This window comes from Orycteropus afer, unplaced genomic scaffold (genome assembly GCF_000298275.1).
Source record: "Orycteropus afer afer isolate SDZICR_OR568_19922 unplaced genomic scaffold, OryAfe1.0 scaffold00052, whole genome shotgun sequence".
Taxonomy (NCBI): domain Eukaryota; kingdom Metazoa; phylum Chordata; class Mammalia; order Tubulidentata; family Orycteropodidae; genus Orycteropus; species Orycteropus afer.
In genome coordinates, this window is record NW_006921639.1 from 3,804,455 (window position 1) to 3,817,427 (window position 12,973).

Genomic DNA, 12,973 nt, shown 5'->3' on the forward strand with positions numbered 1-12,973 from the left:
TCCTCCTTCTTCCTAGTCTGTCTCAGTCTGCAAGCTGGGCTGATACCTGTGCAATAGGTGCACCCCACTGGGTTTGAAACACCAGTGGCACAGCCCCAAGACTCACAGCAACACGTCACCACAGTAAGACAAACCGTCAGACAAGTTTGTCTCCCTTAGCAGCACTGGGCCTAGTGCTTCCTTTGGAGTGCACAATGAGGAAATATATGCAGAATGAATGAACAAATGGCTCTCTAGCCTTATCTGGTCTAGCAAGGGCAGAAAGCCATGCAGCCCTGAGAAACCATAAGCCCTGAATTTGGAGTCAAGCCCACAGCTCTCTGTCTGCATTTTTATGGAGGGCAGGCAAGTTCAGGGTGCACCTCTCCTTTCCTGCCCAGCCCATTCCCAGGGCCAACTGTACTCTGGCCTTACTTCCATGAAATTTCTCAGCCTCTGACAATGTCACCTGGCCAGCATAGTTACAAGGACAGGTCAAACCATTCTCCTAGTGTCAATAAGCAGAAAGCTGAGAAAATTTTCCGCCTCCTATTCCCTTGGTACAAAGAGCTGCTTTATGAGATTCAAGAAGAAATAAATGGAACAGAAAAACAATAGAAAGAATCAACAAGACTAGAAGTTGGTTCTTTGAAAGGATTAATAAAATTGACATCCACTGCAAATTGAACAAAGGAAAAGGAGATGCAAATAACATGAATAAGAAATGAAATGGCCAATGTCACAACAGAACCAACTGAAATAAAAAAGGTAACAGAATACTATGAAGAACTGTACTCTAACAAATTTGAAAATCTATAGGAAATGGACAAATTTCTGGAACACACTGCCTACTCAAATTAACACAATCAGGTACAAAATTTGAACAGACTCATCACAAAAGAAGAAATTGAACAGATCATTAAAAATTTCCCAGCAAAAAAAAGTCCTGGCTCTGACAACTTCACTGGTGAGTGGTACCAAACATTCAGAGAAGACCTGACAACTATTCTACCCAAACTATTCCAGAATATAGAAAAGGATAGAATACTACCTAACTTATTCTACAAAGGAAGCATAACTCTAATAGCAAAAGTAGGCAAAAACATCACCAGAAAGGAAAATTACAGACCAATATCTTCATGGACATAGATGCAAAAATTCTCAATAAAATCCTAACCAATAGAGTCCAACAAAGTAACAAAAAAATAATATATCATGACCAAGGTGGATTTGTATCAGGTATGCAAGGATGGCTCACCATTAGAAAAATAATCAACATAATCCACCACATAAATAAACAAAGGAAAAGAACAACATGATCATATCAATCAATGCAGAAAAGACATTTGACAAACTTCAACACTCAATCTTGATAAAAACCCTTAGCAAAATAAGAATAGAACAGAAATTCCTCAACACAAAGAAGGACATATACAGAAAACTAATGGCCAACATTATTCTCAATAGAAAGAGAGACTGAAAACACTACTCCTGTGAACGGGAACAGACAAGGATGACCATTAGCACCACTCCTACTCAATATTTTACTGAAAGTCCTAGCCAGAACAATAAGGCAAGAAAGGAAAATAAAAGATATTCAAATAGGTAAGGAAGAAGTAAAACTATCTATATTTGCAGATGATATGATCCCTATTCATAGAAAATCACAGAGATTTAATAAGAAAACTACTTGAATTAATGAAGAATTTAGCAAAGTGTCAGGGTGCAAGAAAAACATAAAAAAATCAGTTGGATTTCTCTACACTAACAAAAGAACTCTAAAAGGAAATCAGGAAAACAATACCATTTTCAATAGCCACCCAAAGCATGAAATACTTAGGAGTAAATCTAACTAGAGTTACAAAAACCTGTACAAAGAAAATTACAAAATACTACTAAATATAAGAAACCAAAAGAGACCTACATAAATGCTCATGGAGAGGAAGACTTAGCATTATGAAAATGTCAGTGTTACCCAAAGTGATCTACAGATGTTATACATTCTGATACAGATTCCATCATCATTCTTTAACAAGATGGAAAAACTAATCACCACCTTTAAATGGAAAAGGAAGAGACCCCAGACAAGCAAAATACTACTCAAGAAGAACAAAGTAGGAAGTGTCACACTCCCCAATCTCAAAACCAACTATACAGCCACAGTAATCAAAATGGCCCAGTACTGGTACAACAACAGACACATAGACTAATGGAACAGAATTAAGAACCCAGAAGTAAATTCATCCACCTATGGACAACTGATTTTTGACAAAAATCCATTAAATGGAGAAAAGGTGGTCTCTTTAATAAATGGTGCTGGCAAAACTGGATATCCAATTGCAGAAAAATGGAACAGGATCCATATAACTTTCTGTATACAAAACTAACTCAGGATGGATCAAAGACTTAAAAGTAAAACCTAAAACTATAAAGATCATCAAAGGAAAAATAGAGGCAAACTTGGGGGGCCTAATACATGGCATAAATACACTATCAAAAATTAATAATGCAACAGCAGAAGACAAACTAAATGACTGGGACCTTCACCAAAGAAGAAAAAGAGAGCCTATAGACTGGGATAATATGTTCAGCAATGACACATTGGACATGAGACTAATCTTTAAAAGCTATAGGGAACTTCAACACCTCAATGACATAAAGATTAACAATTCAATTAAAAAAGGGCCAGAGGACATGAACAGAGATTTCATTGAAGAAGACATTCAGTTGGCCAACAAACATATGAAGAAATGTTCATGATCATTAACCATTTTGTTGTTGTTGTTGTTATGTGCCATTGAGTGGGACCCAACTCATAGTGACCCCTCCTTGGGTTTCCGAGGCGATATCACTACGGAAGTAGATTGCCCAACCTTAGAGAGATGTAAATCAAAACAACAAGATATCATCTCACACCAGCACTAACAGCAAATTTAAAAAAAAAAAGAAAACAATAAATGCTGGCAAGGGTATGGACAGATGGAAACTTTCCCTCATACATTTCTGTTGGAACTGTAAAATGGTACAACTACTATGGAAAAGGTATGGCACTTCCTTAAAAAGTTGGAAATAGAAATATCATGTGATCCAGCAATCCCACTACTAGGTATATATTTCAGAGAAACAAGAGCTGTGACACGAACAGATATATGCACACTCATGTTCAGAGCAGCCTTATTCATAATAGCAAAAAGACGGAAACAACCTAAGTCTTAAGTGCCCATCAACTGATGAATAGATAAACTATGGTATATGCACATGATGCAGTACTACAATACATTAAAGAATAATGATGAAATACCTCATAACACAGATGAACCTAAAGGACATTATTCTGAATATAATTGTTGTGTTGTTGTTGTTATGTGCCATCGAGTCGGCCCCGACTCATAGCGACCCCTCCTTGGGTTTCCGAGGCAGTATCACTACGGAAGTAGGATTGCCCAACCTTCCTCCCGAGGAGTGGCTGGTGGGTTTGAACCACCAGCCTTCTGGTTAGTAGTCAAGTGCTTTAGCCACTATGCTACCAGAGCTCCTTGAATAAAATTACTCAATCATAAAGTACAAACATTGTATGAGATGACTACTGTAAAAAAGTCAAGAAAAGGCTTACACACAGAAAGAAACACTCTTTGAAAGTTTCCAGGGGCTGAGGGGAATGGAGGACCAATTACTAACAAGAGAGTAGATACATACTAACCTGGGTGAAGGGTAAGGCAATATACAACAAGGAGGTCAGCACAAAAGGAGGCAAAGGAAAACACTAGGAGAAGTAGAGTCAAAGTCAACAAAAATAAATACTATTACACACACCATCCTGCATTAACAGTAATAGCAACAATCTAAGAGTAGATACATAGATAGACATGGAAGCTACACAGAAGTGGGAAAGCAAATGGGGTTATACAATGAACTTATATAGATTTGACAGAGGATATTTCTACATATGTATCTATATGTGCTGCAAATATATCCTTGAATGTAGTAGAGCATGTTGTTGTTGTTGTTACGTGCTGTTGAGTCAGGCCAACTCATAGTGACCCCTACTTGGGTTTCCAAGGCAGTATCACTGTGGAAGTAGATTGTTCAACCTTCCTTCAGAGTAGCAGAGCATGCAAGGGGGCAAAATTATGACAATTCCTTACCATAAGCAAACACCTTCAAAGAATGAGTTATTGGGGGACCAGGACCATAGTCTCAGAGGATATGAAGTTCAACTGGCATAACACAGTGCACAGAGATAATGTTCTATATCCTATTTTGGTGAGTAGTGACTAGGGTCTTAAAAGCCTGGGAGCAGCCACCCAAGGTGCAAATATTGGTCTCTCCCCATTTGGAGCAAAGAACAGTGAAGAAAATCAAAGAGGCATGGAAACAATTAGTTGAAAGGACTAATGAGCCCTGTGAACCTCAGCCTCCACAACCCTGAGACCACAGGAACTAGATGGTGCAAAGCTACCACTGCTGACCACTCTGAAGGGATCATAGCAGGAGGTCCTGGAGAGAGTGGGAGAAAAATGTGGAACAAAACTCAAAATCTTTAAAAAGACCAGGTTTACAGATCTAGTAGAAACTGGTGGAACTCCCAAGACTATGACCCTTAGATACCCTTCAAGCCTGGAACTGAACTCACTCTCATAGCTCAAATTTCAGCCAAAGAGTAGACAGGCCTATAAGGTGAACAATAACACCAGGGAGGTATGCACTCATTAGAACAACCAACTCTATGAGATCAAAGGGAAGCGTTTGCCCAGGGATAAAGCTCAGAAGACAGGAAGGGATAGGAAAGAAGGACCAAGGGAAATGGTAAATACAGGGAGGAAATGGCCGAGTGCTGTTACATTGTGGGGATTAAAATCTATGTCACAAATCAAAATACGTATGTTGTTGAATGGAAAACTAATTTGCTCTGTGAACTTTTACTCAAATTACAATAAAAAATTTTTTAAAAATCATTGTTATGGAAAAAAAAGAGAGAGAGAGAGACAGCTGCTATATGGCCACATCCATTCATCACAAAACACCTGTGTATAACATTCCTCATCTATGACCACATGGTCCATCACAATAGTCATGAGCCATGAGTGGCTACAGACTTGTGACCAGTCCAAAATGAGATGTGCTGGAAGCATAAAATGCATGCCAGGTTTCAATAGCACATTAGCAATTATTATATTGATATTAGGAGCTCTGGTGGTAGCATAGTGCCTATGGCACTTGACTGATAACCTTCTGGCTCAAACCTACCAGCCACTCCTCAGAAGGAAGGTTGGGCAATCTACTTCCATAGTGATACCACCTCAGAAACCCAAGGAGGGGCCGCTAGGAGTTGGGGCCGATTCGATGGCACATAACAACAACATATTGTTATTTGTTGATATGTTGGATACACTGGGTTAAATAAAGTATTAAATTAATTTCTCTGTTTCTATTGGCCTTTTTAATCTGACTACTAGAAAATGCCACTACTGATTTGTCAGTTTCTTGTACATACTGTGGTGGCTTATGTATTGCTATGATTCTGGCAGTTATTTTACAGGTATTTCAAATACCAGTAAAGTCACCCATGGTGGGCAGGTTTCAGCAGAGCTTCCAGACTAAGACAAACTGGTAAGAAATGCCTTAAGATCTGCTTACAAAACTCAGTCAATAAAAACCCTAGAGGTCACCACATAATACTGTCCAATATAATGCTAGAAGATGAGCCCCTTAAGTTGGAAGGCACTCAAAACACAGTGGCTGTAACAATAGACTTGAGCATACCAATGATCATGAAGATGGCCTAGGACTAGGTGATCCTTTACTCTTTCTTATGTCTAAGGCCATCATGAGTAGGAGCTGATTCAATGCAACTAACAAGAACAACTAGGAAATATTCAATTGCATATGTGGTTCCCATTATATTTCTTCTAGGACACTGTATACCTCAAGAGTCACATGGCTTTGGGCTGCTTAGAGCATTGTGTGGTCAGTATGACTGACTATCATGACTCCTGACTAATAATGATAAGAGACCACCAGGAGAGAGGAATCCCCAGGGCAGTCAGTCAGCTTCTCACATCCAGTATCAGCAGCTGCATGGTGGAGTGAAGAGTGTTTTCCACACAGACCATCTCTACTGAACCTCCCAAAAGCCCTGCAAGAAAAAAGGAGCTCTTATCCCCACTTTAAAGGTGAGAAGACTGGGGCTCAGAATGCTTATTTGGGGCTTGAATCTGGGCTCTACATCCAGCACTCTTTTCACTATGTTGTTGGGTGGCTTCCACACACCCCCAGAGGAAGGGCCTCTCATCTTGTGGCACTGGCAGGTCTGAGGAGAGAACAGCCACTCCACCGACACACAATAAAGTAACGACCTGCATCTGAAAAGTGTTAGAGGAGAAAGTTCATCCCCAGGGCTGTTCAAGAGTTTCTCTCCAAGCCAGAGAGCCCTTTCATCCTCTCTGAGACCCTGGGGTCTGCCCCTCTGTCCTCATTGTCCCTGGCCACCCAGGCCTCTTCCTCCTAGAGTCTGGCTATGGAGTGGGATGCAGTTTTCCAAATCCCCCTTTCCTACTACTTCCAGCAGAAAAAGCTGCAGGCCCTTTTGATGTCAATGTGACAGGGAAACAGAGAGAGTTCCAGGTTTCACAGGCCTACAAAGTCTCCTGCCTGTCCCTAATCCCTAATTCTAGCTAAAACTTCACAAATAAAGAGGTCAGGTCATTCTGCTTCCCTGTTTGATTCCAGTATGCCTTAAAAACTGTTTTTGTGGAATTGTGGCCACTCCTACGCAGCAAGTCTGGAAGAATTTCCAAAGAAGTAAAGGCTTTGGAAACCACTAGAAGAACTCAGGGCCTCAGCCCTTGGCCACCAGGTTTGGTGTTTCCAGGATGACTCACAGCTGCAAAGACCATGTGATGGGGTAATGGGCATTGCTGGCCCCAACCAAAAGCCAGAACAGAAATTCTGAAAAAGACATGGAAAAGCATTTTGTATTTGATGAACACATGGATTTGATTAACTCCAGCTCACATAGACAATGAGCACCTGGGAAAATAGAGAAGTACCAAGCCTGGGGTGAAGGCAGAGAGACAGGAACTCTGAGAGAGGAAAGAGGTAGGCCATGTGAGCCCAGGCTCCCAGTATGGGCTTTATTGGTCTCAGAGTTCCCATTTGAAATATGGGCCCATTAGTCTGATGCCCTCTTTTCGGATGGATCTTACTAACAGAGCAGGAAATTAGGTAATGAGTTCAGTTCTGTTCCCCATGTGGACCCCTGTGGCTCACACATAGAGTGGTGGGACTGGCTTAGCACTCTTTCTTGTATGAGGTAATGATGTGAAAGGCCCCATACACATTTTGTGTAGACCAGCAAGGAACTGTCACTACAGCAAGGGACTCTCTATAGACACTGGTCCTTAATAAAACCAAGACTTCTCACACTAAACATTATTCTAAGCACTTTATCCACCACCCATCTGTCCATACTGTAGTAGCTTGTGCATTGCTATGATACTGTTAGCTATGCCATCAGTATTTCAAATACCAGCAGAGTCACATAGGAAGAATGGGCTAGTGATCTTCTAAAAATTAGCCAGGGAAAATCCTATGGATCACAACAGAACATTGTCCAAATCACTTGCTTTGGCCATATAATTGAGATAAACCAAACACTAGAGGAAGACATCATGTTGAGTGGGCTAGAAAGCCAACAATGGCAATAGAGACCCTCAGTGAGATGGAATGCCACAAAAGCTATAATGATGAGTTCAAACATGTTGACAATCATGACGAAGATGCAGGACTGGATATGTTTGGTTGCCACTTCATCACCAGTCACCAAAAGTTGGAGTCAACTTGACAGCAGTTAACAACCAGCACTTTATATGTATTAACACTTTTAATCAAGATGATGCAAGGTTATTGTTGTTGTTATGTGCCATGAGTCAGCTCTGACTCATAGCAACCCTATGTACAACAGAACAAAATACTGGCCGGTCCTGTGCCAGCCTCACAATATTTGCTATATTTGAGCCCATCGTTGTACCCACTATATCAATCCATCGCATTAAGGGCCTTCCCCTTTTCCATTGACCCGCCACTTTACCAACCATGATATCCTTCTCCAGGGAATGGTCTCTTCAGACAACATGATGAAAGCAAGTGAGACAAAGTCTGGCCATTTTCACTTCCAAGGAACATTCTGGCTGTACTTCTTCCAGGACAGATTTGTTACTTCTTCTGGCAGTCCATGGTACTTTCAGTATTCTTCACCAACACAACTCAAAAGCATCAACTCTTCCTCGGTCTTCTGTATTCATTGTCCAGCTTTTCCAGGCATATGAGGTGATTGAAAATACCATGGCTTGGGTTAAGCACACCTTAGTCTTCAAAGAGACAACTTTGTTTCCCAGCACTTTAAACAAGTCTTTTGCAGCAGATTTGCACAGTGTGATTTCTTTCATATTACTTCTAAGTAATATGAAATCTATGACAACTTCAATCTTTTCTCCCTTTATTATGATCCTGCTTATTGGTCTAGTTGTGAGGATTTTCATTTTCTTTACATTGAGATGCAATCCATACTGCAGACTAGTGTCTTTAATCTTCAGCAATAAGCACTTCAATTTATCTTCACTTTCAACAAGCAAAGTTATGTTGTCTGCATATCACATGTTGTTAATGATTCTTCCTCCAATCCTGATGCCACACTTTTCTTCATATAGTCCAGCTTCTTGGATTATTTGCTCAGTATATAGATTGAATAAGTATGGTGAAAGGATACAACCCTGACGCACTCCCTTCTTGATTTTAAACCATGCAGTATCTCCTCGTTCTGTTTGAACAATAGCCTCTTGGTCTACGTGCAGGTTCCTCATAAGCATAATTAAGTGTTCTGGAATTCCCATTCTTCTCAATGTTATCCATAATTTATGATCCACGTAACTGAATCTTTTGCACAGTCAATAAAACACAAGTAAACATATTTCTGTATTCTTTGCTTTGAGCCAAGATACATCTGACATCAGCAATGATATCTCTTATTCCACATTCTCTTCTGAATCAAGCTTGCATTTCTGGAAGCTCTCTGGCAAGATACTGCTGCAACCATTTTTGAATTATCTTCAGCAAAATTTTACTTGCTTGTGATATTAATGATATTGTTCAGTAATTTCCACATCCTGTTGGATCACCTTTTTTTTGGAATGGGTACACATATGGACCCCTTTATAGTGCAATGTGTATAGGCATCATCTTAATTAAAATTATTAATACATATAAAGTGCTTATAGATCTACATATAGAAAATAGTCCATTCACTCCACACCCCAGATGTACCTAACCAGAATCTGCAAGCTAGCAAGTGCCAGGTGAAGCATCTGCTCTTAAAGATTTAGGTGCTCTGGTGGTACAGTACCTAAGGCAATTGACTGCTAATCAGAAGGCTGGTGGTTCAAACCCACCAGTCACTCCATGGAAGGAAGATGGTGTGATCTACTTCCATAAAGATTTACTGCCTCGGAAACCCAGTAAGGGTTGCTATGAGTTGGAATTGAGTCAATGGCAGTGAGTTTGGTTTTGGTTTAGCTTTTGGTTTTTAGGATCCAGGGCCCATCCTGAATAGCATCTGCCTTGGCTCCACAGTCAGTGCTGCTGGAAGGTGCCAATTCCTAGGGCAGCAGAGGGCAGGACCCACCCTGCAATGCCTGAGTTGTCTCAGACCAAAGACAAGCTTCCTGAGGAGCTGCAGGCCCTAGAAAGAGTTATTGGGGAAGGATCTCAGCAACAACTGCCACAGAAAGGCTAAAGAAACAGTCCTTTGGAAAGGTCAGCTCTAAAGTGGCCAGGAGTTGCTTTAATAGATTAAATGGCAGGTATGGAATCAGGCAGGGGCTTGAGCTTCACCACCACCACTTTCTGGTTTCAGAACTTTGCAATGCTTCTGAGCTGTATTCTCTGTCAAATGGAAGTAACATTGCTGCCCTCTGAACTGGCCATAAGGATTCCGGGAGAACATGTGGAGCAGAGTAAGGGGTCTGACCCCCAACAGATGCTCAAACAATGCTCTTAACACCTCAGTAGGGTTTTTGGATGTGGTACACAAGTACTCATGAGGCAGTCTGGTGTCTGTTCCAATGGGATGAGGATGATGGATTCTGGGTTCTCTGCAGTCCTGTAATACCAGAGCAGAAGTTAATGTTCCCATGAAAGAGCATGTATCCCAGGCCTGCCTTTCTTGGCTTTGGAGGAGAAAGGTTACCTTCTGACTCTAACCACCTTGCTTTGTCTCTCTGCCCCTGCTAATGCCTAATGGGGCCTGCAGCTCATGGCAGATCTCTCTCTCATGCCTTTGAGCCAGGCAGAGGTGCTTTCAGAGCAAAATACATTAGAAACTGCCTATGTGGCTTCCAAACTCCAACAGTTGGAACAAAGCAGCTGGAAAACAAACCCATCTGACCACATTTGTTGAGCAGCTGTCCTGAGTTAAATTCCAAGAAGCATGGATCAGATGCATGGTCCCTGCCCTTACAAATTGTCCTTTTGAAGGGAGACAAATGTGTTTGCACCTGTGCCAGCATATGGCAGAGGGTTCCAAATAGAAGGCAGGCTCAGGCATTGCTGATCAGGTGGGGCCGCCCAGAGGAGAGGATCTTAGAACTGGGTTTAGGGGAGCAATACAGAGAAGCACAGCATAGGATAATGGAAAGGGCATGGGCTTTGGAGTAGAAGGATCCGGGCTCAAGTCCATGATGTGCCACAAGCGGATGAGTGTACTGGGTCATCTCTGTGTGACTTCCAGGTAGCCCTCACCCTTTCCCACACTCCTCTGAGCCCTGGAAGCCAACCTCTACGTACTGCACCCCTGAGCTCTCCCTGCCCTCTGGCTTCTGGTTGGTTTGGCAAAGAGGAGGCACCAGTGGGAGATGGGTGTGGTGCTGAGGAATGTATGCATCTGGCATCTTCTGCCTGGCTCTGGGCTGGTACTTGTTGGGCACCTCTTCTGATGATCCTGGTGGTAACACCTCTCCCACAGCTTCAGCCCCACAACTCTAACCGCTCCCTTCCCTGCCCTTAATGTCTGGGGTGAAATAGCTTCTGGCTGGTGCTAGTCTTTCATTCCCTTAGCCCTGCCACACCTCTGGAGGTAGTCCCCTCTGTCAATGCTGCTCAGGTTCCCTGTCTGAGCATGCCCACCAGCCATGACCATGGGATATAACACTTCCCAAGTATGATCTTGGGCTAATAACAGTAACTGTTATATACAGCGATATGTGTGTGTGTGTGTTATGTGCCGTCGAGTTGGACCCCACTCATAGCAACCCCTCCTTGGGTTTCCAAGGCAGTATCACTATGGAAGTAGATTGCCTCATCTTCCTTCCGAGGAGTGGCTGGTGGATTTGAACCACCAGCCTTCTGGTTAGCAGTCAAGTGCCTTAGGCACTATGCTACCAGAGCTCCTATATATAGCGATAGTCATATGTTATCTTAAATACAGGGCACTTACCACAAGCCAGAGTGAGTTAGGGATCTTGCCATCTTTGTTTTTACCTAAACCTCAACAATCCTACAAGACTGGTGTGAGACAATTTGCATTTTCTCAATGAAGAAGAGGAACCACAAAGGTAGGTCATCAGCTGGTAATGAAGGGTGACCATCTGAGGCAGAGTCAGTCTAACAGTGGAGCTGAGTTCATATTCTTGTCATCCCTGGAGCCATAGTTCCTATCTGTTTTGGAAATCCTGAAGGAGGGACACCAGGGAGTATTGGTGGTGCGCTCGTTAAAGCTGCTACTAACTCAAAGGTCAGTGGTTTGAATCCACCAGCTGCTTCCCAGAGAAAGATGTGGCAGTCTGCTTCCATAAACATTTAAACCTTGTGGTTGGAAAGAGACTGGTAGAACCCCTGAGACTATGGCCCCAGGCTATCCTTTGGGCCTAGAAATGGATTCACTTCCATGGATTGGTTCTCAACCCAACAGTAGAAAGACCTACAAGCAGAACACCTACCCCAGGGAGATGCACCCACCTACCCTAAGGAGATGCACCCCTTAGATCAATCAGCCATGAGACATTAAAGGGCAGCATTTACATAGAGGGAAAGCTGGACAGATAGGAATGCATAGATAAGAAGGAGTAGTCACAGGGAGGAGAGAGAAGGACATTTTTTTATGGTTGGGGATTATAATAGGGGCCATGAAATCAAATGTCAAATGTGCATGAACCGTTGACAGTAAAACAAATCTGCTTTGTAAATTTGCACCTAAACTACAATTAAAAAAGAAAAAAATATTTACAGCCTTGGAAATCCTCTAGGGCAGTTAGTTCTACTCTGTCCTATAAGGATGCTATGAGTCAGGAGTGACTCAATGGCAGTGGGTTTGGTTTCAGAAGGAGGAACACAGGTGGAGTATGTCAGAGATGATATACAAGAGCTGCTGGTGAGAGGTGGGACTAGAGAAAGCAAGCTTCATTTACAAGGAAGTCAGAGTGGAAGACATGAAAACTGTAATCACTAAGGAAGAAAGATAAAGAGAGCCTGAAGGTAGAGGTTGGGAAACAGGGACACTGATAAGCAAAAGAGACTGATGTGAACAGTCAGAGGCCTGGACAGGAGATGAGCAGCAGAGGGAGGGCTCTCTCAGCCTGCCTGCCTATCAAGAACTACAGCAGGTGATGTCATTACACACTAAGTGCTAACAGCCACTTTCAGTCTTAAAGTCTGATTACACAGAGGAGGAAACTCAGGTTCAGAAAGTTAGGAAACTTGTCCCAAAACTCAGGCTAAAGTAGCAGAGGCAGAATTTGAACCAAGATTCATCTGACTACATAGCCTCTTTTGGGAGAATGAGGGTGGTCAGGAATCTCAGAAACCAAGGAACGAAGGAATGTTGACAAAATTGGGAAATTAAACATTATTAGCAGTGGTCACATAGTATTTGGGAGCTCTGGTAGCATAGTGGCTAAGGCACTTGACTGCTAACCAGAAGGCTGGCAGTTCAAACCCACCAGCA

The 12,973-nt window shown here is 42.2% G+C and overlaps 1 protein-coding gene across 1 annotated transcript in view; it reads right to left on the reverse strand.

Moving 5' to 3' along the window:
* Positions 1-12,973, reverse strand: part of VSTM4 (V-set and transmembrane domain containing 4) — a 198,283-nt gene that overhangs the window by 112,808 nt on the left and 72,502 nt on the right. The gene's annotated exons all lie outside the window — the stretch shown is intronic.